The sequence below is a fragment of the Haliotis rubra genome, unplaced genomic scaffold (genome assembly GCF_003918875.1).
Source record: "Haliotis rubra isolate DU_JTF1 unplaced genomic scaffold, ASM391887v1 Scf249, whole genome shotgun sequence".
In the NCBI taxonomy this organism is placed as follows: domain Eukaryota; kingdom Metazoa; phylum Mollusca; class Gastropoda; order Lepetellida; family Haliotidae; genus Haliotis; species Haliotis rubra.
In genome coordinates, this window is record NW_025766547.1 from 1,239,743 (window position 1) to 1,260,621 (window position 20,879).

Sequence of the window (20,879 nt, forward strand, 5' to 3'; positions counted from 1 at the left end):
GAAACTGAAACATTGTCTTTCACACCATGGTGAAAATAAAACAATGTCTCCAACACCTTAGTGAAACTGAAACATTGTCTCCAACACTGTGGTGAAGTTGAAACATTGTCTCTAACACCGAGGTGAAACTGAAACATTGTCTCCAACACCATGGTGAAACGGAAACATTGCCTCTAACACCATGGTGAAGCTGAAATATTGTATCCAAAACCATGGTGAAGCTGAAACATTGTCTCCAACACCGTGGTGAAACTGAAACATTGTCTTTCACACCATGGTGAAAATAAAACAATGTCTCCAACACCTTAGTGAAACTGAAACATTGTCTCCAACACTGTGGTGAAGTTGAAACATTGTCTCTAACACCGAGGTGAAACTGAAACATTGTCTCCAACACCATGGTGAAACTGAAACATAGTCTCTCACACCACGGTGAAGCCGAAAGATTGTATCCAACGCCGTGGTAAACTGAAACATTTTCTTCAACACCGAGGTGAAACTGAAACATTGTCTCCAACACCATGGTGAAACAGAAACATTGTCTCTCACACAGTGGTGAAACTGAAGCATTGTCTCTAACACCATGGTGAAACTGAAACATTGTCTTCAACACCATGGTGAGACTGAAACATTGTCTCCAACACCATGGTGAAAGTGAAACATTGTCGTCAACACCGAGGTGAAACTGAAGCATTATCTCCAACACCTTGGTGAAGTTGAAACATTGTCTCTAACACCGAGGTGAAACTGAAACATTGTCTCCAACACCATGGTGAAACGGAAACATTGCCTCTAACACCATGGTGAAGCTGAAATATTGTATCCAAAACCATGGTGAAGCTGAAACATTGTCTCCAACACCGTGGTGAAACTGAAACATTGTCTTTCACACCATGGTGAAAATAAAACAATGTCTCCAACACCTTAGTGAAACTGAAACATTGTCTCCAACACTGTGGTGAAGTTGAAACATTGTCTCTAACACCGAGGTGAAACTGAAACATTGTCTCCAACACCATGGTGAAACTGAAACTTTGATGTATTTATTGGACGTGATTGGAAATATCCTGACCGGCCTGAAACGTAAAAAGTTTAATGTCATCAAATTCTCACGACTTTCTAAATAGCAATCAGAAACTTAATATTTATCTTAGTTTTCCTTTTTATTTCTATTATGGACTTTTTACCGCCACCTACACGGCTGGTACTGTCATTGTCAATATATTTCAAGTAATTCAAAGGCAAGTTAAGACAGTCTTTCAACCAGCTCTAAGCTATATTCTCTATTTCCTGTTTTGCCTCTTATCACTCTTTAGACGCATATTACGTTTCTTTGCATTTGCTTATAGTCACCGATGTCCTTTCCCTTGGTAGCCATCTTGTTTGTATCTATTCTCAGTTGATGAGATATATTGATAGCAGTTTTAGGCTTTTTCTCGTCATGTAAGACCTCATCATCGACCTCCCAGAATTTCCTCTGGGAAAGGTTCTCATGATAAAGTCGCATACGGCAAAAAAGCAAGCAAAAAGATTCCAGTACCAAATGGTGCTATAAACAAATCTATTACAGACGGGCCCGTTTCACGCAGTCAGGCAAATCTAATACCCAATGGTGCTGTTCAAATCTATTACTGACGGGTCCATTTCACAAAGCTATCTTAGCGTGAGGTGGGTCGTAACTTTGTTGTATTCAGTCAAAGTTACTGACAGTCGACGAGCTAAGATCGCTTTGTGAAAGAAGGTCCGGATGTACAATAAACTTGGGTCATCCGCACGGATTCTAAAGAGATTCTGATTCACGTGCTGTCGTATCTTTCCAACAAGTATCTGTTGGTCCCCCTCCACACCCCTCCCCTGCTGAAGATCAGTGGCAGATATCTCTGGGGGAAAGTCTATTTTTGTTACACAGGATTACTCCAACGCCTGCGCGTTGCCACCATGGTTTTACACGCGAAGCGATTCCACTCACTGACAGACTCACGCCCATAGCTTCAACGCTCAACGAGACTTTCTTGGGTGAGTTTAATCATGTCTGAAACGAAACATCAGACCTGTTCAAGACTGAAAGCAGGATGTCAGCAAATTCATCCAGATTTATAGAGTTCTGTTGAAATAGATTATTACTCCTATGAACTATTACAGATGTACAGTAGTGTGAAAGGGAGGTAAGCGTGGAGTGACTATTCATCCCAATTGCCATCCCCTGTTTCAGGCTACGCTTATCACCGTCACACAGTCAGCTGAGGGAGTACTTTGTAAAGCCATGTGATACATTATGCAGTTATTCACAAGTTGATAATATCACAGTCATTAGCCAGATAATGTACCGTCAACACCCTGTCGTTTCGGCCTTTGCTATTTACAACCACATTACGATAGGCTAAAGAAACTTAATGTTTATCATTTGGCCGTTAATGAATAATTACGCAATGCTATCTAAATACCACCGTGTCACCGTCAAGCCGCAGAATGAATCCGACAGCGGCCGCAACTACCTGTGCTGGAACCTGGCAATTATTCTGCTGATCAAAACTCATAGCTGGAATAGTTTCAGGTTCGTTCAGTGGTGTGCACAGCTTCACCGATAGGCTTGTGTTGTTGAGTTCCCGGAGATGGATGTGAAGCCGGCACTTCTCTTCATTGGATGGATGCTAGGTGAGGGCAATCTTCAGTGTTGGAATGTATAATAATAAAAGGGTACTTATAATGCGCTTAACTCCATTCACTAGGCAGATGCTCATAGCGCTAACAATCTGACTACCCCAGATAACCAAACCTCTCAGTGAGGCGCAAGGTTATTCGTCGAAATTATCAAACAGGGTACCCATTTTCTGTAGGGTGAACAGAGGCAGTTTTGAGAAACTCACTTAATTAAGATGAGACCGTGTATCGCATGTGCTTCGCTGTGGGTCAGGCTTGAAGTCTCAGGCGTCAAGCTGCCAAACACGGTCACCCATCCAAGACTCTCCGCTTCCAGCGTTGCTTGACTTCAACTGTTTGTGACCTGAGCTCTGTGCACAGGACAACACACTTCCATAAAGGTATCGATTTGAATGTTATTTAAATCATATCAGGGTTCATTAGCTTGATCCAAGACGTTGACAGATTACTTGAATTCGCCAAGTAGTAAGCTACAGGACCACGAAGGATAATCAGAACAATCTAGGCTTCTGAAAAAAACATAACTGGATCCTGCCATTGTTAAGGGAAACAACTGACAGATCACTGGTTTCAGCGAACATGTCGTGTCAGAAGTAATTTGAACAATTAAGATATAAGTTGACAACTTCTGTTGTATAATTTCTTTTTTTTGCCATATCTATTCATAAAAAAACAGTCTGTTATGTCACGTCTCCTGCTCTTGTCTATATCTTGAATTGTAATACATTTTCTGCCATCTCCTGTTAATCTCTGATACAATTCTCTTGCTTCACCGTTCATATCTCACAATGTTATTTTGTTTCCCATCTCCCTGTATGCCCGATATTCCTCTGTGTCGCGTCTCCTGTCTATCCCTGATGATGTCCTGTTGTGTCACGTCTCCTGTCTGTCCCTGATGATGTCCTGTTGTTTCACGTCTCCTGTCTGTCCCTGATGATGTCCTATTGTTTCACGTCTCCTGTCTATCCCTGATGGTGTCCTGTTGTTTCATGCCTCCTGTCTACCCCTGATGATGTCCTGTTGTTTCACGTCTCCTGTCTATCCCTGGTGGTGTCCTGTTGTTTCACGTCTCCTGTCTATCCCTGGTGGTGTCCTGTTGTTTCATGCCTCCTGTCTACCCCTGATGATGTCCTGTTGTGTGACGTCTCCTGGCTTTCCCTGATGATGTCCTGTTGTTTCATGACTCCTGTATACCCTGATGATGTCCTGTTGTTTGACGTCCCCTGTCTACCCCTGACGGTGGCAGGATTCATGTATCCTGTCTACCATTGATGATGTCACGTTGTTTCACGTCTCATGTCTGTCAGTAGTGACGCCCTGTTGTGTCACGTCTCCTGTCTATCCCTGATCATGTCCTGTTGTTTCACGTCTCCTGTCTATCCCTGATGATGTCCTATTGTTTCACGTCCCCTGTCTATCCCTGGTGGTGTCCTGTTGTTTCATGCCTCCTGTCTACCCCTGGTGATGTCCTGTTGTTTCATGTCTCCTGTCTACCACTGATGATGTCCTTTTTGTTTCACGTCTCCTGTCTGTCAGTAGTGACGTCCTGTTGTTTCACGTCCCATGTATACCCTGATGATGTCCTGTTGTTTCACGCCCCCTGTCTACCTGTGATGGTGTCCTGTTGTTTGACGTCTCATGTCTGACACTGATGATGTCCTGTTGTTTCACGTCTCCTGTCTGTCAGTAGTGACGTCCTGTTGTTTCACGTCTCCTGTCTACCCCTGATGATGTCCTGTTGTTTCACGTCTCATGTCTGACACTGATGATGTCCTGTTGTTTCCACGTCTCCTGTGATGTCCTATTGTGTGAGTGACGTCCTGTTGTTTCACGTCTCCGTCTACCCATGTCCTATAACGTCTTTTGTCCCTGATGATGTCCTGTTGTTTCACGCCCCCTGTCTACCTGTGATGGTGTCCTGTTGTTTGACGTCTCCTGTCTGTCCCTGATGACGTCCTGTTGTTTCACGTCTCATGTCTATTCCTGATGGTGTCTTTTTGTTTCACGTCTCGTGTCTACCCCTGATGATGTCCTGTTGTTTCACGTCTCCTGTCTATCCCTGATGATGTCCTGTGTTTCACGTCTCCTGTCTATCCCTGATAGTGTCCTGTTGTTCCATGCCTCCTGTCTACCCTTAGTCATGTCCTGTTGTGTGACGTCTCCTGTCTATCCCTGATGGTGTCCTGTTGTTTTACGTCTCCCGTCTATCCCTGATGATGTCCTGTTGTTTGACGTCTCCTGTCTGTCCCTGATGACGTCCTGTTGTTTCACGTCTCTTGTCTATTCCTGATGGTGTCTTTTTGTTTCACGTCTCCTGTCTACCCCTGATGATGTCCTGTTGTGTGACGTCCCCTGTCTACCCCTGATGATGTCCTGTTGTTTCACGTCTCCTGTCTATCCTTGATTATGTCCTGTTGTTTCACGTCTCCTGTCTATCCCTGACGGTGTCCTGTTGTGTGACGTCCCCTGTCTACCCTTGATGATGTCCTGTTGTTTCACGTCTCCTGTCTATCCCTGATGATGTCCTGTTGTTTCACGTCTCCTGTCTATCCCTGATGGTGTCCTGTTGTTTCATGCCTCCTGTCTACCCTTAGTCATGTCCTGTTGTGTGACGTCTCCTGTCTATCCCTGATGGTGTCCTGTTGTTTGACGTCTCCTGTCTACCCCTGATGACATCCTGTTGTTTCACGTCTCCTGTCTACCACTGATGGCGTCCTGTTGTTTCATGTCTCTTGTCTACCCCTGATGGCGTCCTGTTGTTTCATGCCTCCTGTCTACCCCTGGTGATGTCCTGTTGTTTCACGTCTCCTGTCTACCCCTGATGACGTCCTGTTGATTGACGTCTCCTGTTTACCCCTGATGAAGTCCTGTTGTTTCACGTCCCCCGTCTACCACTGATGGCGTCCTGTTGTTTAACGTCTTTTGTCTACCTGTGATGATGTCCTGTTGTTTCATGTCTCCTGTCTACCCCTGATGGTGTCCTGTTGTTTCATGCCTCCTGTCTACCGCTGGTGATGTCCTGTTGATTGACGTCTCATGTCTGTCCCAGATGACGTCCTGTTGTTTCACGTCTCACGTCTATTCCTGATGGTGTCTTTTTGTTTCACGTCTTTTGTCTACCCCTGATGATGTCCTGTTGTTTGACGTCCCCTGTCTATCCCTGATGATGTCCTGTTGCTTCACGTCTCCTGTCTATCCCTGATAGTGTCCTGTTGTTTCATGCCTCCTGTCTACCCTTAGTCATGTCCTGTTGTGTGACGTCTCCTGTCTATCCCTGATGGTGTCCTGTTGTTTGACGTCTCCTGTCTATCCCTGATGATGTCCTGTTGTTTCACATCCCCTGTTTATTCCTTCGATTTTTCTTCTGTTACACGACTTTTCTTGTTATTGTCCTATTGCGGAATGACGTCATTTCGCCTCTTTATAAAGACTAATAATTAATTAATATAGCGCCTGGTATCCATCTGACACAAGTTGCTCATTGGACGCTGTAATCAGAATCTGATTATTATTATCCCGGATAACCATAGCTGCCTGTGAATGGCTAAAGGGTTAATAGTCACTTGACTTATCTCACCTTTACCAGTTTTCTACTGGATGAACAGAGGCAATTTTGAACAAACTCACTTGCCTAAAGTGAGACCAGAAGTATCACATGAACGTCGTTGCGGGCAGGATTGAAGTCCAAGAAACTCTGATATGATCCCCGATATTGTTCTGTAGTCAGCCTCTGCAGTTTGCAATCCCAAACAACGCCTGGTTGCTGATTTGTTTCAAACTTACGACAAACGTGTTGAACCCTTTGGTCCCGACACCACCCTGGATGTGATAATGTACCTCACCCTTGTCGAGATATCTGACGTCGTAAGTGTACCTGACCACATTTGGAACGTCACGTTGTATAATGGAATGGGTTATACGCAAGACTGACACACTAAACTTGTATTCTGCAATAGTTAAAACGCAATATTTACTGGTTCAATGAATTTGCACACTTCCATATATAAACGCCACAGCGATACACTTTCGTTGTATATTAAAAAGTTCAAGGGAAATAGCGTTGTGTTTACATTATACACTGAATACTTCAAGAGAAATAATGATATGTTTATATGTATATGTTGAATATATCAAGGAAAGTAGTGATATTTTTACGTTAAATAGTGAATAGTAATATAGAAGGTAAATGAAGTTGAACAGTTCCTCACCCTTGTACAGATATCTGAAGTCGTAAGTGTATCTAGACAGAGTTTGTTCGTTCACGTTATATAATGGAAGAAGTTAAACGCAAGACTGACACACTAAACTTGCATTCTGCAATCGTTAAAACGTAATGTTTACTGGTTTAATAAATGTGCACACTTCCATAGTTAAAACACTACTGCGATACACTTACGTTGTTTTTTTACAATAGTTAACGAGAAATAGCGTTGTGTTTACATTAAATATTGAACAGTTAAAGGAAAATAGTGATATGTTGATATCATAATTATATATTGAATGCATCAAGAGAAATAGTGACATGTTTACTTTAAAAGTAATAGAAAAGTTCAAGAGAAATAGCAACATGTATACGTTAACTATTTGATCAGTTCAAGAGAAAAAGTGAGATGTTTATGTTAGATATTGAACAGTTCAAGTCAAATAGCGTTATGTTTACAGCATAAATTTAATAGTTAAAACGTAATTGATAATTGCGTTAACGTTGTTCAGCACAGTTTGTGTTTGGAGGACATGACATTCCCTTGGCTATTAGTACGGGACATCGTTACTAAGTTACTGAATATATTTGTTGACATAAAAATGGTTCGGCTTTCATCGATCAAAAATATTGTCCTTTCTATATGTTGGTTGATGTGTAAGTCTGGAGTGTTAGGAAATGATGGCGTCATGATCCCTTTTCTATTATTGTAGGACGAGAAAAAACAAGTACTCACTGCAGACTGCTGGATATATTTGGTACGTATGCGTGAGTGAGTGAGTGAGTGAGTTGGGTTTTACGCCGTTTTGAACAGTATTCCAGTTACATGACAACATACCAGCTTCGTGTGGGAGTAAGCCCATTAAAGACATGCAGGTAGTGGTTCATGTGAACTATCTGTCAATATGTACCTAAAACCAACGACAATAGGCTTTGTTCCATCGACAGGGAAGACAGCAAGTGCCCGGTCAGACCAATAACACATCTTACAGATTGCCATATATTATGTGAAACGTGTGCTTCTCATTCAGTTTCTCAACATACTGCTTCAATTAAAGGCGGCGGTTGATTTGCACAACTATAATGCTCCGTGCATGTTGTTAGATACAACCCCATCTCATCAGCAAACACCCCCCGTCACTTCTACCCCACAGAAGGGTCAGATGCATTGAGGTGAGTACATGTGATGTATTGCCGATGGTCATAGTTACAACAAGTAGATCTGTGATAATGCATTCCTTAACCTTTAGCATGCTGAATTACGTTCACCATTTTAGCTTTTTTAAAGAGGATGTGTGATTTCAAACAGTCGGTGCGTCATTAAAAAGGAAACAACTGAAAAGAGTATTTGGCTAGATAGTAATGTGAACAATGTTACAACAAAAAAAACATGATATTTACAAACGGTAAGGCCAAAGCAAACATTACTAATGTAAATTTTCCTCAATTTACCTGAATCAGCTGGTTGACAGTGTAATGCGTTTCATAAATCGATAAATTAACGCAAACCGATTTCAGTATTCTTATTTCCGATGTCTCAAATTTAACTGACTTTAAATTCGTATATTTGTATCGGCAAATATCAGAGCGACGACAAATGAGAGAACATTCTTTAAAAACATATATCGGAAATGTTCGTCGTAATCAAATCGTATTTTCGATGTAATCACATACTTTATTCAAACGACACTATTGCGTTATTTCAACATGTCATGTCACGGAATTTGCAGAATATATTATATGATGAATATTAACGAGTCCTAATTATGTTTCATTTACTTTTGTAACCACAACCTCAATCACTATACCACGAATTCGGTCGTCTTCCAGTGTGTGGAAATTTTACATAATTATTCAATAAAACTATACAAAAAAATATATGGATCGACGTTCATATTATTTTGTGTATTTTGTTTCCATACAATATCTTGCTAAAATATACCTCAAATACAAATGTAATGAACTATTTTTTGTTTTCAACACTAAACTCTTTGTTTTGTGGATTATTTTCAATCACATATAACTTGGGTAAGTTATGCTGTTGAGGTAAATATACATTTATCAGAAAATTAATCACTTGATGATAACAGAGACCATATATTTGTAATAAATTATATGGTCTCTGATGAATCTCAACAGGCCTCATATGCCATTTTATTCTGTTAATGAGTAAATGGAAATCATCTCACCTTAGTATGATTTCCTGGGTTTCGGAGCAATGACGTTATATGAAATGAGTCTACTGAACTTTCAAAGATTGTTGCTATATGCTGACATGTCTGATAGTGATATGCTCCTTGTGCCCATAGTATGTAAATTGCCTCTGCCACCATAAAAACAAGAAATGTCATGAACAATCTTCTTTGAATTAAAAAATACCAAAACCTGAGCAGTCTTGGTCTGTAAGTGTTTGGCGTTGTCGTTTCCACATATATATGGCAATATAAAATCCAAATTGTAATCTCAATGAATTAGCCTCCAACATGACAGCAAAATATATTTTATTGAAGGGCCTGATATAGGGAAAAGAAACCTACTTGCCCCTGGTGCCACCTTCCGTGATTACCTTGATGCCCCAGACCAAAACAGGTTGCACCTCCTGCTCGATATATAATTATCTATTACTTGTGGTTTTGGTATTGATGATTTACAACATCGTTACAACAACATTTTGGATCTGCGTTTTTGTAACAACAAAATATGAACATGCACAGTGTGCCAGTAGGTATAAATATGAGGTTACATTTTGCAGTTTTAGGTTGTACCAGTGCAAATTATGCATGCTAAATCGAGCCATGCATGGGGTCACTTGGCCAGAAATGGACACACGTCAAATAATGTGAAAAATTAGGAGGTAGAATTAAAACTTTGAAAGCTCTGCTTTTTGAGGCAAACAGAGTACAATAAATTCACACAGACGAAGACTATTTTTATCCCGCCATTCCAATTATTAAAAAATCAAGTTACATGTACCATAAACCTAGTTTCTAACACTAGATACGGTTTCATCCGTGTCTGTGAAAGGAAAAAAGGTATTCATGCATCGACACCTTCAGTCATCAGAGTTGTCTTTCTTGTTCCGATAGAAACATAACAATATTGGGTTGTTGTTATGACATACTGACATTTCATAATATCTCCCCGTGTCAGAACATTATTCGGATATCATCGATCCCGGGATCCAACGTGACTTCGGATTTGTAAAAATATAGATCATGCACACCTACGGCAATACTGAGGAAAAAACATACAACACACAAGCAAACAACCACAGTTGATAAAAGCTAATAGTAACCAATTGAAAGTCATTACAGAGTTAATTAGACTATATATTTTCGATTTTACGGGAATTTGAATCAATTTAGAAAATGTAACAATGGTAGTTTTCCAACTCGTGCTCCTTTACCGCCATGTGTGCGATGTGATACGTGCTTCCGGTTTCATTAAGGGTGGGTACGATTACAGATATTGGGATTATTCTTCATGATCTGCATCAATGAGGTATTAAATCGTTTTGTTAGAATGTATATAAGTTCAGATTATGTATTTTCAAACATCCTTCGTGTCTCGTCACCGAAAAAGACCGCGAGACAGACCACGCTCTTACGTGTCACCTACGGCTGTCAGTGTCTGAAGCTGTTTCAAGTATGATAATGGTTTTACCAAGACATTAACAGATACGTAACTCGGACCATGTAAGTAATTCCAGCGAAAATAGTTGCATCTATCGAAAGGATGGCATAATTGTTTCGGTACCACGAATCATGTGGAGTTGTTTGTTTACCGCCGTTGCCATGATCGTTCTTATTCACTGAACCGGTGATGTAACATTGAAATTGTTTTGTTTATTATTAATTTAGTCGAAAGCTGCTAAGTTTTAGAAAATGGGGAACGTCGGCGTTTTCTTTTCACCAAAGTACAAAAATATTGATCAAATTATAAAAAAAAATTATTATGAAGAAAATATTAGACTGGGTACCACTCGATGTGATGTTCCTGAAGTCAGGAATGGCCGTTGTTTGCGGCTGTGCGCCGATAAATTTGGCGAATGTATTTTTAATTCGCAAACTTTTCGTTTTAAGGTATATAAACTAATTAAAGATGATATAATTAGGAAGCTAAGAATTCAATTCCACAATGCATTCCATTCAAAATTCAAATGACGTGTAAATCTTTTTTGGTAAATAAGCATTGCAAGTTTTATTTGGGGATGTCACTATGCTGCTCTCCAACATTGAGACGATTTATGACCTTTATTGGTGTTTTGCTACCGAAGCTAATTAATTTTCTGCAGATTTTAGTATTATTGTACAACCCATATTTAAAGCAATAATACTCGGTAAAACATTAACTAAGGTATATATTGTCATCTTTTCCTAGAAATGGACGGATGCATCGTTAACATGGCAACCAGAAAAATACGACAGCGTGACAGACATCCGGGTCCCAGCTGACACCATATGGAGGCCTGACCTGAGAATAAAAAAAACCTCCTGATATCAATTATAGCATGTATTATGGTGAGAGTACTTTAGAAATAGTTCATCCTGGGCGTGCATTTGAAGCCATGAAAACAAAATGATTAAACGGAATCAGACTGTTCAGATTTGTGTGGTTGGGGATGGGGTTGAATTGGTGATGCTAAAGACTCGTAAGCTATTTACATATATAGTATTTGGTAATTTTATTCACTTCCGGTGCAGAGCGGAAGTAAACAATCAAATATCGTCAAGTCAACTAAACAACGCTAACCTGGAGTTAAGTGGAAACGTTGTCGTGCCGTACGAGGTCATCTTGAAGATGTCGTGTATCATCAGTGTCGCATCCTTTCCATGGATAAACAACAATGTCGGATGACGTTCGAGCTGTGGACATACCATGGCAATCAACTCAATATTTCAAATGGTGAACGAGGGGAAGCATCCTTATCTGAATACATTTCCAATGCGGAATGGGAGCTGATCTCATTTAAAAAAGCCCCGCATTACTCACGCATTACTCATGTTGCATGGAGCCCTACATTACATTAATGTACACAGTGACCCTGAGACGGCGGGCCCTGTTCTTCCTGATGTATCTCATGATGCCCTGCCTCATCATCACGTTGGTGGCTCTGCTGGAACTCCTGGTGCCCAACGAATCTGGAGAGAAAATATCTATTGGAATCACTTCTCTTCTGGCAATGATAGCGTTGTTGCTGGTTATTTCGACATTGCTACCACCAACGTCGCTTGCGATTCCTCTAATTGGTACGTTTTGTTATTTAAAAATATTTTAAAGTAGGTTCAACTCACTCAGTGAGTCTGTCAGTCAGTGAGTCAATCGGTCAGTCAGTCAGTCAGTCTGTGGTCCAAGCAGTGGCCGCTGCGTCTACATCTTGGCATCTACGTCTTGGCGTCTACGCCATCCGTACAAGACGACCAACCCGACGGTCAATTCTGACAACATTTGCGATTGGGAGAAGGGGTCTCTTGACCGATGTGTCACGTTTCCTTCTCAAGGAGAGCCATGTGTTCGAGAACGATGCGTTGGTTCTTTTCTGACTGCTGTACTTCGTATATTAAGACGGCAGTGAGAGGAATTGTATTGATTGTCTTGCCAATAAAATGAACATTGCTGGCCACTTTTCTTAAAATAAGTCATGCTCCTTTCAAATTTGTAATATTCGAACAACCACTGGCCCTCTGGTTCAAGCCTACAAATTTATTACTATAAAGAATACTAATGAAACAATTCTATTTCACAACAAGTTTTGCCTCTGAGTATAAATGACTCTTAACGAAGTGTTGCGTTGTCCATCATTTGTTAATGATGTTGTTTCGCTATATATCATGCACATGTCAACTAAATCATACCTATGGGAGACAGACCCAGTCAGATTCATTAACAGAAAAGCATTTTGACATTTTCCACTTTCATGACTTCCTGACCCAAATGTTGAGACCAGCAATTATTCATGCGGTTTTCCTACATTTCTAACGCACACTAGTGAGTGAGTATGCTTTTATGCCGTTTTTAGCCATATTCCTGCAATATCACTGTGGGGGACACAAGAAATGGGCCTCGCACATTGTACCCATGTGGGGAATCGGCGTGAAGATTGGAAGCTATAACCTTTTGGCCCCCAACGTACACTACATTACACTGACGTTCTGTATACACTACATATATACTATATTTATACTACATTTGTGCTACATTATGTTACATTTACACTATATTTATACTTTAGTTATGCTACATTTATACCAGTGTGACCCGTGAAGATCCGGGTTAGAATTGATCTTCAGTAACCCATGCTTGTCGTAAGAGGCGACCAACGGGATCGGGTGGTCAGGCTCGCTGACTAAGTTGACACATGTCATCGGTTCCCAATTGTGCAGATCGATGCTCATGCTGTTGATCACTGGATTGTCTGGTCCAGACTCGATTATTTACAGACCGCTGCCATATAGCTGGAATATTGCTGAGTGCAGCGTAAATCTAAACTCACTCACTCACTATACCAGTGTAACTGTTTCACTGATTATGATATCAGTCACAAAATCGAGACCGGTACACTCTATAAAGCCATCATTTATCAAGGCAAGGCTGTACCATCTGTTTCTAGCACTCATACTCGCATAATGTTATGTCCCCATCAAATATATCTATTCTGGGATTTTCTCCCGTAGGTCGGTACTATGCGAGCAATATCTTCATTGTCTCTCTGAGTGTTGGTCTGGCCGTGTTCACTCTGAATATCCATTACCGAGGGGCGAGAGGACACAGACTCCCACGGCTTGTCAAACCTTTAGTTTTCTTGCGAGGATCCTCTTCATCAAAATAGACCTGCCAGAGTCTACTAACCAGAACATGGTATGTTTGATGTTTATTCTTTGATAATTTAAGCTATTGTTCACTTTCGATTGATGAAAATATGGACTGTTAAGCATGACCAGTATTTATTTGTTTCTGGGAATTTATTGCTTGATGTTCAAACACAGATCCTAATTCCTGCTGATGACGAGGCTATGGATGCAGACAAACCAGCGCCTACCATGACGGAGGGTCAGCCCGGTGGAGGGAATACCGTGGTGGATGTTCCCAACCGACTGCTCCACACAGTAGAGAAGGCCATGGATCTACACAAGAGAAGGCTCACATCACAAGACAGCCTTGACGAGGCTACATATGAATGGAAACAGCTGGCCATCGCTGTCTGACCATCATATTTCCCACTGTTTGTACCGCATTTGTAATGTTCTCATAGACTCGCTGGTAGCCCAGTTGTTAAAGTGTTTGTCAGTCAGAAAGTTGACCTATTTACTATTTTAATAAGGGTATTATAAGATCTTCTTCTTTACCAGGAGGTAGCCTTGTGGTTAACTACATCTCTATCGGCTTCTGCTTTGTAGAACTTAGAGATAGTTTAAAGGTTAAATTTGTAAACTATACGCCTGTTAAAGAACAAGTGATTAACATAATTCAAACACATGATTTCTGCATATGTATTGAATATTTTTTGAATAAACAAAATCAGCATTCGCTTTAAGGTTTTCTCCTATGCTTTTCGTTTTAATGAAGACTGAACAGGAATAGGTCAGACTATATCAGAATATCATTGCATTTTGTGTTCTGTAACAATTAATTGTCGTACAACATATTGCTAGTGAATAATACGTCAGAAAATATCAGTATATCCCTGCATGTTGTGTTCTGTAACAATTAATTGTTGTAATCCATTTTGGTAGTGAATAATACGTCAGACAATAGTCTGACTTGGTTTTCTTCTATTGTTCTATATTGAGTATATGTATAATTGCTGGACCTTCTTCATGGTGTGTCAGGATATAATGATATCCCGTTACCCTTAACATCAAACTGAGGCTCCCTACCACTTCTGTCTTGCTGTCACCCCTGCCTTACCTTAAAGGGTGGACCATATCGAGACTGTCGGGACTGGAATATTGCTGAACGGAGCGTAGAAGAGCTTGTTTTAACTTCACCGGTTTTCCGTTCCAGACACCTCGCGTCCGGTCTTCATCAACTGCCTCTCTAGCCAGCCTCACATCATGGAGCCAAACCAAACAAGCATCAACATGAAGTGGCCGGAGGTCAAGGACATATACTCTCCAAACCGTGACTTCCTGAATGTGACCTTGACCTCGAACCTGCAATCCGGAAGTGCTTATCCAGCAGGGAACTACACAATTCATTACGAGAACATGGCTAGTTGAGCTGAGTTGAGTTTGGTTTTACCTCACATCGCGCGTTATTCCAGCCATATAGTGACGAGATCAAATCTGAATTCATACACATTTTAAGTACAAAGTGTAAATGAGTTTTATTTTGAAAACACATATAATCATTGCACTATTATTTAAAAAGAGAAACTTTGGTAGCACCAAATTCAAAAGCAGGCAATTTATTATTCACACTACAGAGCTACAATTTATGCGGAAGAACATGGATAGGTCAGGAGCTGGCGCTTATTCAACGCGCAAAGAACACTTCTATATACTGCCAGTTTTAACAAACTGCTGGCCGCCTCCGTGGTGTAGTGGTTAGAGCGTCCGCCCGGCATTAATGGGTACAACAAGGACTGGTCGGCTCGGAGTCAGTATAACTTGTCTGAGGGGGATATTAATGCTTCACTGCGGCGTGGTATCTCAGTGGGCTAGCACTATAAAACCAGCTTAAATCTGGGCTAGTACAAGCAGCCGCACATACACATACACACGCATGCACGTCGTCATATGAGCGAAATATTCTCAAGCACGACGTTAAACCCACTTTCACCTCACCTCACCTTTAACAAACTGTTGCAAATAAGGCCGAGCGGGACAACTTAGGAATGGGCAGCGAGTCAAACTTGAAACTTAGAAAAAAACAAACAAATAAGACATCTTTTATATCAATGGAAAGAGCTCGAGGAGATGAATCCAACAATATAATGCACAAGTGTACGTTTTAATTCAGCTAAAAAAATAGGTTCTGTCTTAACATTGATCTCTTTGTATGATGTTTTCATAAGCTGATTGTTTAAGTCACACACTAATTGGGTCTCCATAGAGCAGTTCAAGGCCACTTGTTGAGTTGTGGGGGACTAACACATGACAGGATTTATACACATCTGTGTGCCATCATTAAGCTGATAGACATTTCTAGACCGTCCGTGCTTGTCTATTCAACTGCTGTCATTGTGAGCATCCTTCAATCAGTAAACCTGTTCTCACTGTGAATGTCAAGACTCTGGTGAGTTAATATTTTATATTTTTGACCCAATATTTTAGATTGTACCAGATATCTGTATTGTCATTCATTGTAACTGGCTCATTGTTGTTCAATATATTATTGAATATTTTAGATTTGTCTGTGTTATATTTTGCGGGTTCAAAGGGGACCTTTAGTCACGGCAAATTATTTATCATAACAAAATGGAATACCGAATCATTAGTATACAATGCGGAGTTTAGAGTTTTCTGCTTTTTGGGTGTACATATATTGTCTCTAACACCATGGTGAAACTGAAACAATGTCTCCAACACCGTGATGAAACTGAAACATTGCCCACAACACCATGGTGAAACTGAAACATTGTCTCCAACACCGTGATGAAACTGAAACATTGTCTCTAACACCAGGGTGAAACTGATACATTGTCTCCAATACCGTGGTGAAACTGAAACATTGTTTCGAACACCTTGGTGAAACCGAAACATTGTCTCCAATACAGTGGTGAAAATGAGGCATTGCCTCTAATACCATATTGAAACTGAAACATTCCCTCTAAGACCATGGTGAAACTAAAATATTGTCTTTAACACCTGGTGAAACTGAAACATTGTCTCCAACACCATAGTGAAACTGAAAGATTGTCTCTAACACCATGGTGAAACTGAAACAATGTCTCTAACGCCGAGGTGAAACTGAAACATTGCCCACAACACTATGGTGAAACTGAAACTTTGTCTCCACCACCGTAGTGAAACTGAAACATTGTCTCCAACACCGTGATGAAACTGAAACATTGTCTCTAACACCATGGTGAAACTGAAACATTGTCTCCAATACCATGGTGAAACGAAACATTGTCTCATTCCCTCCTACCATGGTGAAACTGAAACATTGTCTCCAACACTATGGTGAATCTAATCAATGTCTCCAACATCATGGTGAAACTGAAACGATATGTCTCCAACAGCATGGTGAATATGTAACATTGTCTCCAACACAGTGGTGAAATCGCATGGCATTGCTGAAATGCCATATTGGAACTGAAACATTCCCTCTAAGAATGCCGAAACATTGTCTGCAACGCCGTGGTGAAACTAAAACATTGTCTCTAACACAGTGGTGAAACTGAAACATTGCCTTCAACACCATGGTGAAACTGAAACGATGTATCTAACACCATGGTGAAAATGAAACATTGTCTCCAACACCGTGGTGAAAATGAGGCATTGTCTCTAACACTGTGGAGAAACTGAAACATTGTCTGTAACACAATGGTGAAAATGAAACGATTGTCTCTAACACAATGGTGAAGCTGAAACATTGACCACAACACCATGGTGAAACTGAAACGATATATCTAACACTATGGTGAAGATGAAACATTGTCAGCAACACCGTGGTGAAATGAGGCATTGTCTCTAACATTGTGGAGAAACTGAAACATTGTCTGTAATACAATGGTGAAAATGAAACGATTGTCTCTAACACAGTGGTGAAGCTGAAACATTGCCCACAACACCATGGTGAAACTGAAACTTTGTCTCCAACACCGTGGTGAAACCGAAACATTGTCTCCCATGGTGAAACCGAAACATTGTCTCCAACACCTTGGTGAAAATGACTCATTGTCTTTAACACTATGATGAAAATAAAACAATGTTTCTAACACAGTGGTGAAACTGAAACATTGTCTCCAAACGCCATGGTGAAACTGAAACATTGTCTCTAACACCGTGGTGAAACTGAAACATTGTCTCTAACACTATGATGAAAATAAAACAATGTCTCTAACACAGTGGTGAAACTGAAACATTGTCTCTAACACCATGGTGAAAATAAAACAATGTCTCTAACACAGTGGTGAAACTGAAACATTGTCTCCAACACCGTGGTGAAACTAAAACATTGCCTCCAACACCATGGTGAACCTGAAACATTGTCTCTAACACCATGGTGAAACTGAAACATTCCCTCCAACACCATGGTGAACCCGAAACGATATATCTAACACCTTAGTGAAACTGAATCATTGTTTCCAACACCGTGGTGAAACTGATACATTGTCTCAAACACTATTGTGAAACTGAAACATTGTCTCCAACACCGTGGTGAAACTGAAGCATTGTCTCCAACACCATGGTGAAACTGAAACATTGTCTATAACACCGTGGTGAAAAACTAAAACATTGTCTCTTAGACCATGGTGAAACTGAAACAATATCTCTACCACAGTGGTGAAACTGAAACATTGTCTCTAACACCTTGGTGAAACTAAAACATTATCCCAAACAGCTTGGTGGAACTGAAGCATTGCCCACAACACCATGGTGAAACTGAAGCATTGCCTCCAACACCGTGGTGAAACTGAAACATTGCCTCCAACACCATGGTGAAACTGAAGCATTGTCTCCAACACCGTTGTGAAACTAAAACATTGTCTCTTATGCCATGGTGAAACTGAAACAATACCTCTACCACAGTGGTGAAACTGAAACATTGTCTCTAACACCTTGGTGAAACTAAAACATTGTCCCAAACAGCTTGGTGGAACTGAAGCATTGCCCACAACACCATGGTGAAACTGAAGCATTGCCTCCAACACCGTGGTGAAACTGAAACATTGCCTCCAACACCATGGTGAAACTGAAGCATTGTCTCCAACACCGTTGTGAAACTAAAACATTGTCTCTTATGCCATGGTGAAACTGAAACAATATCTCTACCACAGTGGTGAAACTGAAACATTGTCTCTAACACCTTGGTGAAACTAAAACATTGTCCCAAACAGCTTGGTGAAACTGAAGCATTGCCCACAACACCATGGTGAAACTGAATCATTGCTTCCAACACCGTGGTGAAACTGAAACATTGCCTCCAACACCGTGGTGAAACTGAAACATTGATGTATTTGACGTGATTAAACTCATTATGTGTTTATTGAGCACGGGGAAGTGGTGCTAATCATCGTTGAATGCACCCAAAATGAAAATATCCTGACATCAAATTCTCCCGATTTCTAAATAGCAATAAAAAAACCTTGCCAGTTTAGACTTAAACACCATATGATATGACTTCGAGTCATCATATGCTATTGTAAATAAAACATGTTTGTATGATATCAATGATTATATTATAACACTCTAGAACTTATATTAGAAACACCACATAAATGACCGTGTTTACCATCTGCCGTTTCGCTGTAAGGAGCTTGGATTTCCCTACTGGCTTGCACTCTCAACAATGTAGTGTGTCTCACAGTCCCTGAACCAAATTATTTTCCGTAATGCCTAGCCCTCCCTGCAATATAGTCTAGTTAGTCTACATGGCTTGTAGAGATAGCAGTCATCAGTACATGTTCAGTGAATGTATTCCCTGCTGGACCTTATAATTACCGCCACCTACACAGCTGGTATAGTGATTGTCAATATATTTCAAGTAATTCAAATGCAACCAACATAATATAGTTGTTCAACCAGCTCTAGGCCATATTCTCTATTGCCTGTTTAGCCTCTTATCACTCTTCAGCTGCATATTACGTTTATGCGCACATTTACTAGTAGTCCATGATAACATTCCCTTGATAGACATCTTGTTTCCATCTATTCTGAACTGATGTGCTTATTTTGACAATAGGTTTAGGCTCTTTTTTCGTCATGTAATATGTATGTGCTAACATTGAACTCCCCGAAATCCCTCTGGGAGGAGTCCTCGTGACAAAGTTGCATACGGCAAAAGGTCAAGCAAATTCCAGTACCCGGTGGTGCCATTGAAAGCTATTACTGACGGGTCCGTTTCACAAAGCGTTCTTAGCTCGTTGTGGGTCGTAACTTTGTTCTATTCAGTCAAGTTTACAGACAGTCGACGAGCTAATATCACTTTGTGACAGAAGGCATGTGTCCAGATTTACCGAGTTCTGTTGTAATAGATTATTATCATTCCTATGAACTACAGATGTGCAGAAGTCTGAAAGGGAGCTATTCGTGGAGTGGCTCGTTTCATCCTTTTTTAGAATAACGCTTAGCCCCGGAATATATAAAGTTTGATAGTAACAAATAGACGTATTTAAATTCAAAGGAACCCAAGTGAGTTGGGAGATAAATCTAGACCTGCTTCATTCCAGGCTTTAGCTTTGCAGGGAGGGCTAGGCAGATGTTCAGTAGTCTGAAAAGGAGCTATTCGTGGAGTGGCTCGTTTCATCCTTTTTAGAATAACGCTTAGCCCCTGAATATATGTAAGTTTGAGAGTAACAAATAGACGTATTTAAATTCAAAAGGAACCCAAGTGAGTTGGGAGATAAATCTAGACCTGCTTCATTCCAGACTTTAGCTTTGCAGGGAGGGCTAGGCAGATGTTCAGTAGTCTGAAAAGGAGCTATTCGTGGAGTGGCTCGTTTCATCCTTTTTAGAATAACGCTTAGCCCCTGAATATATGTAAGTTTGAGAGTAACAAATATATCTATTTAAATTCAAAGGAACCCAACTGAATTGGGAGACAAATCTAGACCTGCTTCATTCCAGGCTAGCTTTGCAGGAGGGCTAGGCAGATGTTCAGTAGTCTGAAAAGGAGCTTTTGCGAAAAGGAGCTATTCGTGGAGTGGCTCGTTTCATCCTTTTTAGAATAACGCTTAGCCCCTGAATATATGTAAGTTTGAGAGTAACAAATATATCTATTTAAATTCAAAGGAACCCAACTGAATTGGGAGACAAATCTAGACCTGCTTCATTCCAGGCTTTAGCTTTGCAGGGAGGGCTAGGCAGATGTTCAGTAGTCTGAAAAGGAGCTATTCGTGGAGTGGCTC

General features: G+C 40.6%; 1 protein-coding gene across 1 annotated transcript in view; it reads left to right on the plus strand.

Annotated features, from left to right (window-relative positions):
• Positions 1–20,879, plus strand: part of LOC124279272 (neuronal acetylcholine receptor subunit alpha-10-like) — a 143,275-nt gene that overhangs the window by 20,718 nt on the left and 101,678 nt on the right. The window lies entirely within an intron of this gene.